This window comes from Lissotriton vulgaris, chromosome 5 (assembly GCF_964263255.1).
Source record: "Lissotriton vulgaris chromosome 5, aLisVul1.2, whole genome shotgun sequence".
NCBI lineage: Eukaryota > Metazoa > Chordata > Amphibia > Caudata > Salamandridae > Lissotriton > Lissotriton vulgaris.
Window position 1 is genome coordinate 701,710,412 of NC_141693.1, and position 12,409 is coordinate 701,722,820.

Consider the following 12,409-nt stretch of genomic DNA (forward strand, 5'->3'; position numbering starts at 1 on the left):
TTGTTCTCCAGGTGGAAGTTGAGGTCCCCGAGGAGGATGTAGTCAGCAGAGCAGAGGGCGTGCGGGCTGATGAAGTCGGCGATGTCTTCACTGAATTGTGCGCGTGGTCCCGGGGGTCTGTAGATGAGGGTGCCTCTGAGGGTGGTCTTGGGGTTGATGTGGACCTGGAAGTGAAGGTGCTCAGCGGGTGTGAGGGTGTCGTCGGTGTTGGTCGAGATGCGGATGGTGTTCCTGTGGATGATGGCGATGCCTCCTCCTGTGTTGTTGATGCGGTCCCTTCGGATGATCTTGTAGCCGTTTGGGATGGCGATGGCGATGTCGGGCGCTGAAGAGGCGTTCATCCAGGTTTCCGTGAGGAAGGCGACGTCCGGTGAAGTGGTGTCGAGCAGGTTCCAGAGCTCGACGGCGTGTCTGTGGACGGAGCGGGTGTTGATCAGGTGCATTTGAGGTGGCTGTGGCTGTTGCTCGTCTTGGTCTTGGTCGGTTCTGGTGTAGTGGAGGTCTGTATGCAGGTGAACTTGCAGGAGTTGCAGCAGAAGGGTCCGTGGGTGCGTCTCGGGGTGGCTCGGTAGCACCCCGGGATTCTTCCGGCGTTGACTGCGTGGAGTTCGGTGGCGTTGTAGGTCCGGCGGGTGGGCTGGTTTCTGCGGGGGCCAGGGGTCCTGGCGCTGGGCGCGGTCCAGGCGCGGACGGGCGCAGACGGGCTTATCTTTGGCGCACCTTCGGCGCTCAATCGGTGCTCCCGCTGCGCGCGTCCGCTGCGCGGTCGCTGAGGTGGCGACATAAGAGGGGGACGGGAGGGCGGGTCAGCTGGGCTGGGATAGCATCTGGGCCAATGGCCCAGTGGTGGGCAGGGCCGCAGGGGGCCAGCGGCGGGAAAAGTGGCGAGCGGCCGGCTCAGCAGTGGCTGGGCCGCTCGGGGGGCTGGGGGGGCGACGGTGTCGGCGTCGGCATCAAGGAGGCAAGGAGGCTGGCAAGGAGGCAAGGAGGCTGGCGATCAGCAGGCGTGGGGAGCAAGGGGGTGACCCGGCCGTGAGAAAGGCACAGCGGTCACTCCCGCGGTCACCAGGTTATCCCATTAAGAGGGGGACGGGAGGGCGGGTCAGCTGGGCTGGGCTAGCGTCTGGGCCAATGGGCTGGTGGTGGGCGGGGCCGCAGGGGGCCAGCGGCGGGAAAAGTGCAGGCGCGCAAGTTACAGTGAGTCCAACTAACTATAAGGTGGGAATTTCAATGGTTTTATGTCAGTAAAATTTCCAGATAACTATAACTGGTGTGAAACCTATGGTTTTTTCAGTGAATATATATATATATATAAAATATATATATATATATATATATATATATTATATATATATATATATATATATATATATATATATATATATATATATATCCAATTACCGCTCCGGCGCTTGTGACCACCAATGGAGAGAGACACGGACTCACGAGTCAGTTTACACTGCTGGTTGCAATGACTTTATTCCATTACAAAAAGTGCGAGATGTCGGGCAAGATGACGCGTTTCGGCTAGCGTGTACCTTGCTCACATAACATCGCTGCTCTAACAGTTCAACTTAAATACAATGATTAATTGTGCTCAGGTGAGTATTGAAACTACACACATAGTGAAAAGTGAAAACATACTGTGTTGTGAACTACAAGTCTGTTTTCTAACCACATAATACCTGTGTAAATGTATTGGTATCTCATCTATATTACAATAGGTATTTACATTATATCAAGTAATTTGTAAATATTTAACGGTCCAAATACATTTTTTTCAACCAGTCGGAAAACAATAATTAGCATTGTCTGAAAAGATAGCGTCTCTCTGGATTAACTGTACAAATACATTAAGTCTAAACAACATGATAGGTCCAACGTAAGAGGGTGATTCTGTGGTGTTGATCTACAAAGTAAAACAAAAATTTCGCATGAACCAAACAAAAGTATATATATTATGTTGCGCAATTATAAATACTGCGTGAAAACACTTTTAGGTTCATGATTTTCCATGTGTATTTTTAGACTTAACTGTATTGACTGAATATCAATAAATAAAAGGAGACAAAGACAAGTGCAAATAGTCCCATGCTATGAGTTCTACAACAACAATATAAAGTGATGCTAAAGTGTAAAATTGTATGACATGTAGTTACATAAAATTTATTCACAATGAACAGAGTATTTAAACCAGATAGTGTCATATACACTAAAATAAACTGGTTTGAGAAAACAGCTCCAAACAAAAGAGCTACAAAAAAAGATACCAATTTGAAAGACATTTACAGTGGAGCAAAACTGTATCTATCAAAATATGGAAAATTAGAAGATTGGATGTCAAGACTTGAATTACAGATTCGGTAAATTATATCAAAAGGAATAGTCACAATTAAACAATCATGTTACAATATATAGCAGGGAGATTAGATTTCAGGAAATGCATCCCATGAACAAATTACAATAATCAAAGTAATCAAATATCTAAAATATGCTAAGTTACTTCCTATTGGCCCGGATATCACATACGGTTATACAACCAGGTCTGCAGATTCAGCTATATTTACATACTAGGACCAAAAGTACTAAAGGAAGTGGTGAATATCTTCACAGATGTTTAATCCATTAGGTGTTTTGCTATTGAGTTTTAAAATGTACTTGGTCTCCAGTTGTCGCAGTCTTTTTTCACGATCCCCACCTCGTTTACTTAAGGGTACATTGTCGATTACAAAATACTGCAACATATTTAAGTCCCCACTGTGCTCTTCATTAATATATATATACACACACACATAACACACACACCAGTAATTCTAGTATGCTTTTTACATTATGTACGATACACCAATTAAAAAGTCTTGTAAGAGTGCTGCTTTTCCAACAATTACAGCGGTTTCATTAAGATGGTGGCCTCAGAATAATGCCAATAAAAGTGATAGAGGGCTCTAAGGAATGATGTCCATGACTGAAACAAGATTTTAAAGAATGATCTTGATGATTGGGATGAGCTCCAAACCTGGATCTTTTATTTGATAATTAACTATAAGATGAAGGGATTTGTAAGGTGGCAGATTTTCGTTAAGGTTGACAAAAGAGATGAATTCCTATTTAAAAAAAACAATGTCCATGGCATGGATGAGTTAAAAAAAATAAGAAGTAAAATTTTGGAGTCTTCTGATAATATAGGAAGCACTGAGTAGGATTCAATTTAATGTTAAAAAATCACAGGTTACGGGCAACATATACGTAAATCATAATTGTGAAAAACTGGACATGCACTGAATTAGAGATGCGCTACAAATGTGAAGGAAATTATGAATTATTGTTGAAATAAATAATGAGCAAATGTAAACAATCTTATATATATCGAGAGTGATATGAATGGGATGTGTATTTTTTATAATATATGGACTAATTACAAAGATTTTAGATTCATGAACATGTGTATTTAGCTCTCCCACGATTTATTATTATTTTTTTAATAATGAAATGTGAAGTTTCAATTAAAAATCAGTTGTGAGGGTTTGGTGTCAATATAGAAAGTTTATCGATATTTGTGAGATTTGTGAGATTTGCTTGTCGGAAATGTCCTTTAGTAGTCATTAATTTATGGGATTATGGTGACAGTAAATGATATAATTAATTGATTATATATAAGTGATGGCATTCTGCCTTTTCACAAGAAGCAACTCAGCACACAAAGTAGGACCTCTTCCCTTCCAGGGGCGAGTATTTTAATGTGTGTTTCATGAGGAAAGCAAATCTATATTTTTACCTTTAGGCAATGTATTTTTGATACTGACAATTGCCTGGAAACTCTCCCAACAATAAAGTTTTGCAAAGCCATAACAAAACAAGCTTCGAGAGAGTCAAAAGGCTGACAGCGAACACCAGATCCATAGACTTTGGAAATGATTGGTTAGCTATTTTCTGCGTCTTTCTGACTCTAATATGATTGGCTTTTGCTTTCTCTCACTTAGAATGGTCCATGGTTGATGTGAGGACCATAATTAAAGAACAGTGGTTGAAGTGAGCTCACCCCTCGTTCCTTTAAGTATGCTGTGGTATTGGGTATGTAGCAAGTTGAAGTAAAACTTTCTTCTTTTTTGTCTTTTTTAGCATCTTTGGATACATTCTTTAGAGGAATTATTCCTATCACAGCCTCCAGAAGCTAAGTGCCTTTTTGCTTTTCCACAGTTATATATTTCACACACATGCAAACACCTGTCCACTGTTTTATAAGCTTACTACTACCTTGAACCAATGATGTAGTGTTTTAGAAGGAAGGTTTTTGACAGTAAAAAGAGATGGCATCTCATTGGATTACTGTTGCCAAGGTCCTAACTCAGGTAACAGAGGACATATCTGAGGCATGATAAGATTCTGAGACAGAATATGATGGAGAGGAACATGGAGCAAAATAAGGGAGCAATTTTTCAGTTGGCAGAATTCCATCCAATTATTAATCTTCCAGTGATTCTGAGGAACATGCTCATGGCAGTTGTGATATCCCTGTGCAAGTAAAATCTATGGAGTGAAGAGATAGTAGCAGATCTGCTGAGCCCAGAGAGCAGGTATGTGCAGCAACAAGCAAAGACAGAACGGAGTATGGGCAGCCCCTCAATTTAGTGCAGCCCGGAATTCACCCATTCACTGCACACGCTGGAGGTAAAGTCAATACAGAAAATGCATTGCCCATTGATTATATCCATCTCTTCCTGGATGTTGACTTCATTGAAGAAATTAAGCACCAAACAAATGTATGTGCTGAACAGTTTTTGAAGGAGCATGGAGGCTTCTTAGGCCTCATTCCAGAGCACATCAGTGGACTCACACTTCACTTGATAAGTTGAAAATATTTCTGTGCTTTCTGCTCCGCCTTGGATTAGCACACAAACTAAGTGTACCATTCTTTTTTTTGTTGCAGAGTTTTATATAGCGCAAACTTGACCCGAATCGGGTATTCGAGCGCTTTACATAGCACCAGTTGCATTACATGAGGGTACATTCATTTTTGTTAGGCACAGGGAGAATAAGTGATCACAGGGGGTTCATTGTCTTTGCCAAGACTCGTACCCAGTTCCCCAGTATCGAGGTTGACTGCCCGAGTCTTTAGGCCAACTCCTCTCCCACAATCTTACCAGTCTACCCGCTCATTTTGGGCTACATCCATTAACCCACTGGTTATGAGCAGAGATTGTTTTTAAATTGCATTACATGCTGCATTTCAGTGATAATTCTGCTGCATTGCCTATGGACCATCCAGACCATGACAGATTGGTTAGAAATCGACCTGTTGTGGAGCATTTGTCTGCCAGATTTCCAGAAATTTTTACTCCTAGTCCTTTCCATGCTCATGACGGCTCCACGCAGTCATGAGCGACGGGCGGCGTGTGCTCATAACATTTATGTGGACAACTTCTATATAGGAGCAGAGCTGTTCAGTGAGCGGTACAAAGTTGGCACTGTGGCATGCACTACAGTTTGATGTCACTGCAAAGGATTCCCAGTGAAGCTTGTTTGCATGAATCTCCAAAAATCCCAGAGCACTGCATTGCATTCCAATGAAGTGTTTGCAGTCTTATACTCATATAAGTGGGATGTGTACGTGCTCACTACAATCTAGGATGAGAACACTTCCCTCATCACAGTTAGGGGTCAGTGGTCTAAGTTCACAAGTCCAACTGTTTTACTGGATTATAACATGTACATCCTTCCGCAGCACCTTAGTTTCAAAGGTAGATAGAGTTCTAAGGTTCAAGGAATGTAGGCAAAGTCCTTAAGGCATCCTCGGACACCCATTAACATACATTGATAAATTGAAAGGAGTTGAATTTAGATTTGTGAGTGCGCTAAAGAGGCATAAAAGCCATACCTTCCTGAGCATCAGGTGGATGCCACGGGAGGGATAAGTAAAGCATGATTGGCAAGTGTACAGTATGACTTTGAAGGAGACAGTGACATGAACAGGTTGGAAACGCATAGCCTAGTTATGCTTTCATAGGGATATCGCATACCTAGAAGGCAGAAAGTCAAGGTAGGAAAGACACATTCACTCACCCCGATACACAATGGCTCTCTCACGACAGCCACCATCTCTGACACCTAGAAACACACCAGCACACTGACCTTTCTGAAGAAAACCTCAGCAGACCGGAGACTCCGGCAAACTACAGACTTATCTCCTTGCTTTCCTACCCAGACAAAGGTCTAGAAAAACTCAAAACAACCACTTGCTTTACCCCTCTCAATCGAGTTTCTGGCTTAATCACAGTATTGTGACCACCCTTATTGCCACCACGACATCTACCTGATCATGGACAGAGGAGACAGCGATGCTCTTCCTGTTCGACCTCTCAGCCTTGCTGGATCCCATCTTCTATCCCCATTTAACACCTACACAAAATTGGTATACAAAGAACCCCCCTCTGATGGATTAGCTTCTCCCTCACTGGGTGCACCCAGTCCATCAGCCTGGTACCCTACACCTCTGCTGCTGTCACCTAAGGATCCTAAGCTACCACCAAGCTGTTCAATGTCTACATGGCACAGCTCCCAAACATCATCCAAGTCCTTGAAATCAGTAAAATCTCATATGCTGATGAACACTGAGCATTAGGGTATCTTTCTAGGGGAGGTGTGCACCCTACAAATACACATACCATATTTGTTTACCTGCTTGCCAAGTTCATCCTCAGTCAGAATGTGGTAGATATACCCGGTGCGCCAAAACAGAAAGTCCCGAGTAGTTTTGGATGTGCTCTCAAGGAAACTTAGGATGGTCTTTTCAAGCATGTTGACTTTAGTTTCAAAGGCAGAAATGCCCACAGAGTTTAAGGAATGTATTTTAGGTCCTGAAGGCATCCTCTGACAACCCCCAACTTGCATTCACAAATTGGAATTAGCACAGTGAATGTGGTAAATGCACATTAAAACTCTTCTTTCTGAGCCTCATGTGGCTATCATGGGAGGTGTTAGTAAAGGTTACCTTGGCAAATGTTCTGTATCACTCCGGACGTCTAGAATGGCAAATATTTAACAGGTAGTAAATACTCAAACTAGATTTTTTTTAATTTGGGATGTTGTGAACCATGTTGCTTCACAAATTGACAATATGTGTGGTCACATGTTTGTAGAGATTTGTTTGTGGTGTGTTTTATTGCTACTTGGTTGATGACTGGATGACAGCTGGTGTGATTGGTGAATCAGTCCTGAGGTGTACGAAAGTGATGAGCCCTTGAAAGGTGGCAATATGGTGATGTAAGCGTTGTGTTTTTTGGGCCCTTGGCTGGTGGAATAAATGGCCATGTGTGTGGAACATGAAAGGCAACGAAAGGCCCGTAAAGTGGTTGTTGCCTTGAAGTGGCTTTACGGCTCACCTCCAGTAGTTATGGGCTCAATTTCTGATACTGTTTTGCTTAAATTTCTTTATTAGGGTTTTAACATTTTAGATACTGTTTGGCAATGCTTATACATATTACATCCATGTATATATATATTCACTGAAAAAAACCATAGGTTTCACACCAGTTATAGTTAGGTGGAAATTTTACTCGCATAAAACCATTGAAATTCCCACGTTATAGTTAGTTGGACTCACTATAACTTGCGCGTGCAATGCACTGCTGATGACGTCACATATTACATCACTCATGACATGGTCAGTGACATCACTCATGGCGTCACTGATGACATCTCAAATGACATCACTGATGACAACATCCTTGTGACAAAGTGGCAGACCTCCTATCAGCATAAAATAACCTTTGACACACACATTCAAAAATAGAAACTAACATTTTCTTAAAAAAGGAGAAACCAATACCAATTACAACAACTTATTAGGTAATTCCAACATCTACATACACATCCACTCATTCACCAACAGTTCTATATAGTCACTCATGCATGTACTTACTCATCATATGTACTCATACACCTATACATCCTGTTACACATTAATACTCATCCATATAGTTACTCACACACAAATTCACACATGCAAATAAACTATCAAAAAACCATTTACTTGATTATACTGCTATATACACACATACTTCTACAGAAACTGAAACATATTTACTCTCTTAAACAATCAATTATAAAAACACATACTCACTAACCCACCCATACACACAATCATCCACCCAAACAGTCTTGCACACATGCTGTCTTCAAAATACATACAAATAGCGAGTCACTCATTCATGCATCTGTGCTCTAAGTAATATCCCCCACCGAACCATACAGACACTTATACTGATACTCAAAAAAACAACTAATAACCCATATACACACTCATGTAGCTACACACCAACCCATGCAGCCACTTATACACAAAGTGAGACACAGATACAGATATTTAAATATTTAAACATTACTCGCTAATATATGTATTCACTAAGATACATTTAATAAGTCAGTTAACCAATCGATTTTACACAAAAAAAACATCCATTTAGACATTTATTTACCCATTTATTCTTCCATCAACCTTTAGATATACATATATAAAAAATATTTATTTTTCAGAAAGATACACATTCACTGGATGATGTCATCGGTGATGTCATTTGAGGTGTCATCAGTGATGTCATGAGTGATGTCACTGACCATGTCATGAGTGATGTAATATGTGACGTCATCAGCAGTGCATTGCACGCGCAAGTTATAGTGAGTCCAACTAACTATAACGTGGGAATTTCAATGGTTTTATGCGAGTAAAATTTCCACCTAACTATAACTGGTGTGAAACCTATGGTTTTTTCAGTGAATATATATATATATATATATATATATATATATATATATATGTATGCTCGCGTGTCAAAACACAACCAAACTCTCTGGGAGATTTCTTCAACACACCTTTATTGCCACAGCGTGCTTGGATAGCTGAGAGGCTCAGGAAAATGTTAATCAGGTCCCAGTTCGCCGTGTTGTTCCTGACGCGTTTCGAAGGCTCCCGCCTTCTTCTTCAGAGGAAAGGCGAACTCATCACGGGAATACAGGTACCAGCCCTCTTTAAACAATGGCACGCCCCTAGATGGGCAGTCCAAGTGTCTCAGTGCCTGTTGGGACTGGACGTTCTGTGTTTTCATGGCGCCCCATCTGTGGACAAGGGCGGTTGGATAGTCTCCCCTCGCCAGCCAGGCGACATCACGGTGGTGGAGTAGGGGACGGATGAATATCCGTATCTCTAACAGGCTGGATGCTTGCCCTTGCCGGCTCCTTCCGTGAGGCTGCATGGCGGTGCTCAGCGTTTTATGCAGGGTTACTACTACGCTCGATACCATCAAGGCGCTGCTGCACTCTTCTGGCGGGTGTGGTCAGAATGGTGATGGTTCCATTCAGAATATGTACGCATGTATGTATGTATATATATATATATAAAATTTCTAAGGCAAAATGAAACCCTCATTTTCTTCCTTTTCAAATTAATTGTATTAAGTGTTACCAGTTTATTCCAATCAAGATGACTTCAGGTGTGCCATACTTTTGTCTTAAGTAAGACTGTTAGCGTTCTAGTTGTTCTTTAGAACACTCTGGGACATTCTGTCATTGGGCTATAGTTGGGCTACATCTGACTGATATTTGGGCTACATTTGGGCTCTTTTGTCTCTGGTGGCCATCTTGGAAGACTGCATATCAGATTTTTTTTAATGAAATATAAGAGGATTTGAGAAGTCACTCAAAATGTGCCCTAATTTTTCTTTCTTCAGCACTAATCATAATTTCTATGGCAAAATGAACCCCCTCATTTTGTTCCTTTGCAAATTAAATGTTTTAAGTGTTAACACTTTATTCCAATCAAGATGACTTCAGGTGTGCCATACATTTTGTCATAAGTAAGACTGTTAGCGCTCTAGTTGTTCTTTAGAACACTCTGGGACATTCTGTCATTGGGCTATAGTTGGGCTACATCTGGCTGATATTTGGGCTACATTTGTTTTTTTGTCTCTGGTGGCCATCTTTGGGCTACATTGGGCTACATTGGGCTACATTTGGGCTCTAACATATATATAGCCCAATGTAGCCCAATATATATTTTTTCAAAGTTAATTTTCGTAAAAACTACTGGAGCATATATCTTGAGACATAGCAAAGGCACATCGGGGTACCAGTCCCTACAATTTTGCCAAGTTTGGTGGAAATCCATTCAGCCGTTCGGGCTAAAAGTGAGGTTGACCGCCCTATGGAAATTAACATGGGGAAAACACGTTTTGGGACCCCCTTTTATCTCGGCCCCCGCTTGACGAATCCCCCCCCCAAACTTTCAAAGAAGGACCGGAGCTCCGCGAGGCAAATTCGAGGAAAGTTTCAGGCAGATTCGTCAACCGGCGCCAAAGTTATTCACAATAAAATTTTGAGATTTTGCATTGAAAAAAATCCTAACTATAACTACCTACTGGCGACCGCCAGTAGGTTATATATATATATATATATATATATATATATATATCAAACACAAAGGTTGCCCCACTGGAAGGCCACACTCGAGGGGGTTATCACACTCGTTTGCCGCCGGTAGCGACAATGCAGCTCACCATGCTTTCCTCCATCTCATGCCAAACGCGTTTCAGGCGCATCTCTCGCCCTTGATCACTGGCTGGAATAACAGGAAATGTAGGCAGATTAATTGCACATGTTTTATTGTGAAATTAAAGTCCCACTCCCATAGGCGTCATCAGGGAGCATTGTGGTATTTGCAGTTCCTGATATAGACCAAGTGCAAATCCCAAGTGGTTGCCAATGTTCGTTGTTGTTAAAATATCAAGCCCCAGTGGGCAGAGTACAGCAATGTAGGAGCCGTTATTCCACCAATATGTACCAGTGGCTCAGGCCCCCCTCTATCCATTCACTGCTTACAGTTCCAAGCAATGTAGATCCGCTGTAGTCAAAGCGGCAGGGCCTTCCGCGACCGGACTAGCCGCCTATTTCATCAAACACAAAGGTTGCCCCATTGGAAGGCCACACTCGAGGGGGTTATCACACTTGTTTGCCGCCGGTTGTGACAATGCAGCTCACCATGCTTTCCTCCATCTCATGCCAAACGCGTTTCGGGCGCATCTCTCGCCCTTGATCACTGGCTGGAACAACAGGAAACGTAGGCAGATTAATTGCACATGTTTTATTGTGAAATTAAAGTACCGCCCACATAGGCGTCATCATGGAGCATTGTGGTATTTGCAGTTTCTAATATAGACCAAGTGCAAATCCCAAGTGGGTGCCAATGTTCGTTGTTGTTAAAATATCAAGCCCCAGTGGGCAGAGTACAGCAATGTAGGAGCCGTTATGCCACCAAAATGTACCAGCGGCTCAGGCCCCCCTCAATCCATTCACTGCTTACAGTTGGAGGAAAGCATGGTGAGCTGCTAGTCCGGTCGCGGACGGCCCCGCCGCTTTGAATACAGCGTATCTACATTGCTTGGAACTGTAAGCAGTGAATGGATTGAGGGAGGCCTGAGCTGCTGGTACATATTGGTGGCATAACGGCTCCTGGGTACTGCTCACGATACGTACGGACCTGCTTTGATTTTGGCTGTGGGTTGCATTGGTAGCAGATTAAGTAGTCCTAGGAAATGTTCTTCCAATCCATACCTGCAGAGAGACCCAAATAGAAAACCCCATTCGAGGGCACCTTTCACCAGAGTATGGCACCACCCTGAAAATGCGCAATATGTTCAATGACGTGCAGTGAGCTGGCATGGACCCCTTCTGATCTGCGTACACCAATCGTGGCAACAGGGGGGCCAGTCTGCACACCAATATTTCAGCTAGCACTTTGTAACCTGTGTTTAGTGGTACCAGGGGTGGGTAGGAGCCCAACAGCTCCGAATCTCTACCTTACTTGGGAAAGAAAAAACAATAATGATTTGCGGAGCGATCTCAGCATGCCAGATGCCTCCTGCGCGCTGTGGTACATGGCGAGCAGTCGAGGGACCAGGATCAATTGAAACGCTTTATATACATCGGCGGGGCAGCCATCCAGGCCAGAAGTTTTTCCAGTTGTCAATGCCTGTATAGCCGCCTGCACCTCCTGTAACCTGAACGGCTACTGTAGCTCAGTGCGCTATTCCGCCAACTCCGCGGGTAGTAATAGTGGGGCCAAATATGAGTCAAGTTCCAGGAGTGGTAGCTGAACGGCCGATTTATATCATGTAATCAAAAGAGAAGGATCACTTGTCCTGCATAACTAGGGTATACAGGGTCTGTTCTTACTAGTCCCAATAAAAACCCCTTATGCACGTGTTTGTCGATGGTAACTCAAGCGGTATATCTTGGTTCTCCGCTAACCCTCACACTTGGGTGCATAATCATTGGGTTTAGTTGTTTATGCAACCTCCACCCGGAGGTAATACCTTTCGTTGAGAGCAGTAGTGATCAGTGATTGTGACAGTGAATGAGT

At 42.8% G+C, this 12,409-nt stretch overlaps 1 protein-coding gene across 2 annotated transcripts in view; it reads right to left on the reverse strand.

Moving 5' to 3' along the window:
* USP54 (ubiquitin specific peptidase 54) overlaps positions 1-12,409 on the reverse strand; it is a 1,809,222-nt gene that overhangs the window by 316,560 nt on the left and 1,480,253 nt on the right. The window lies entirely within an intron of this gene.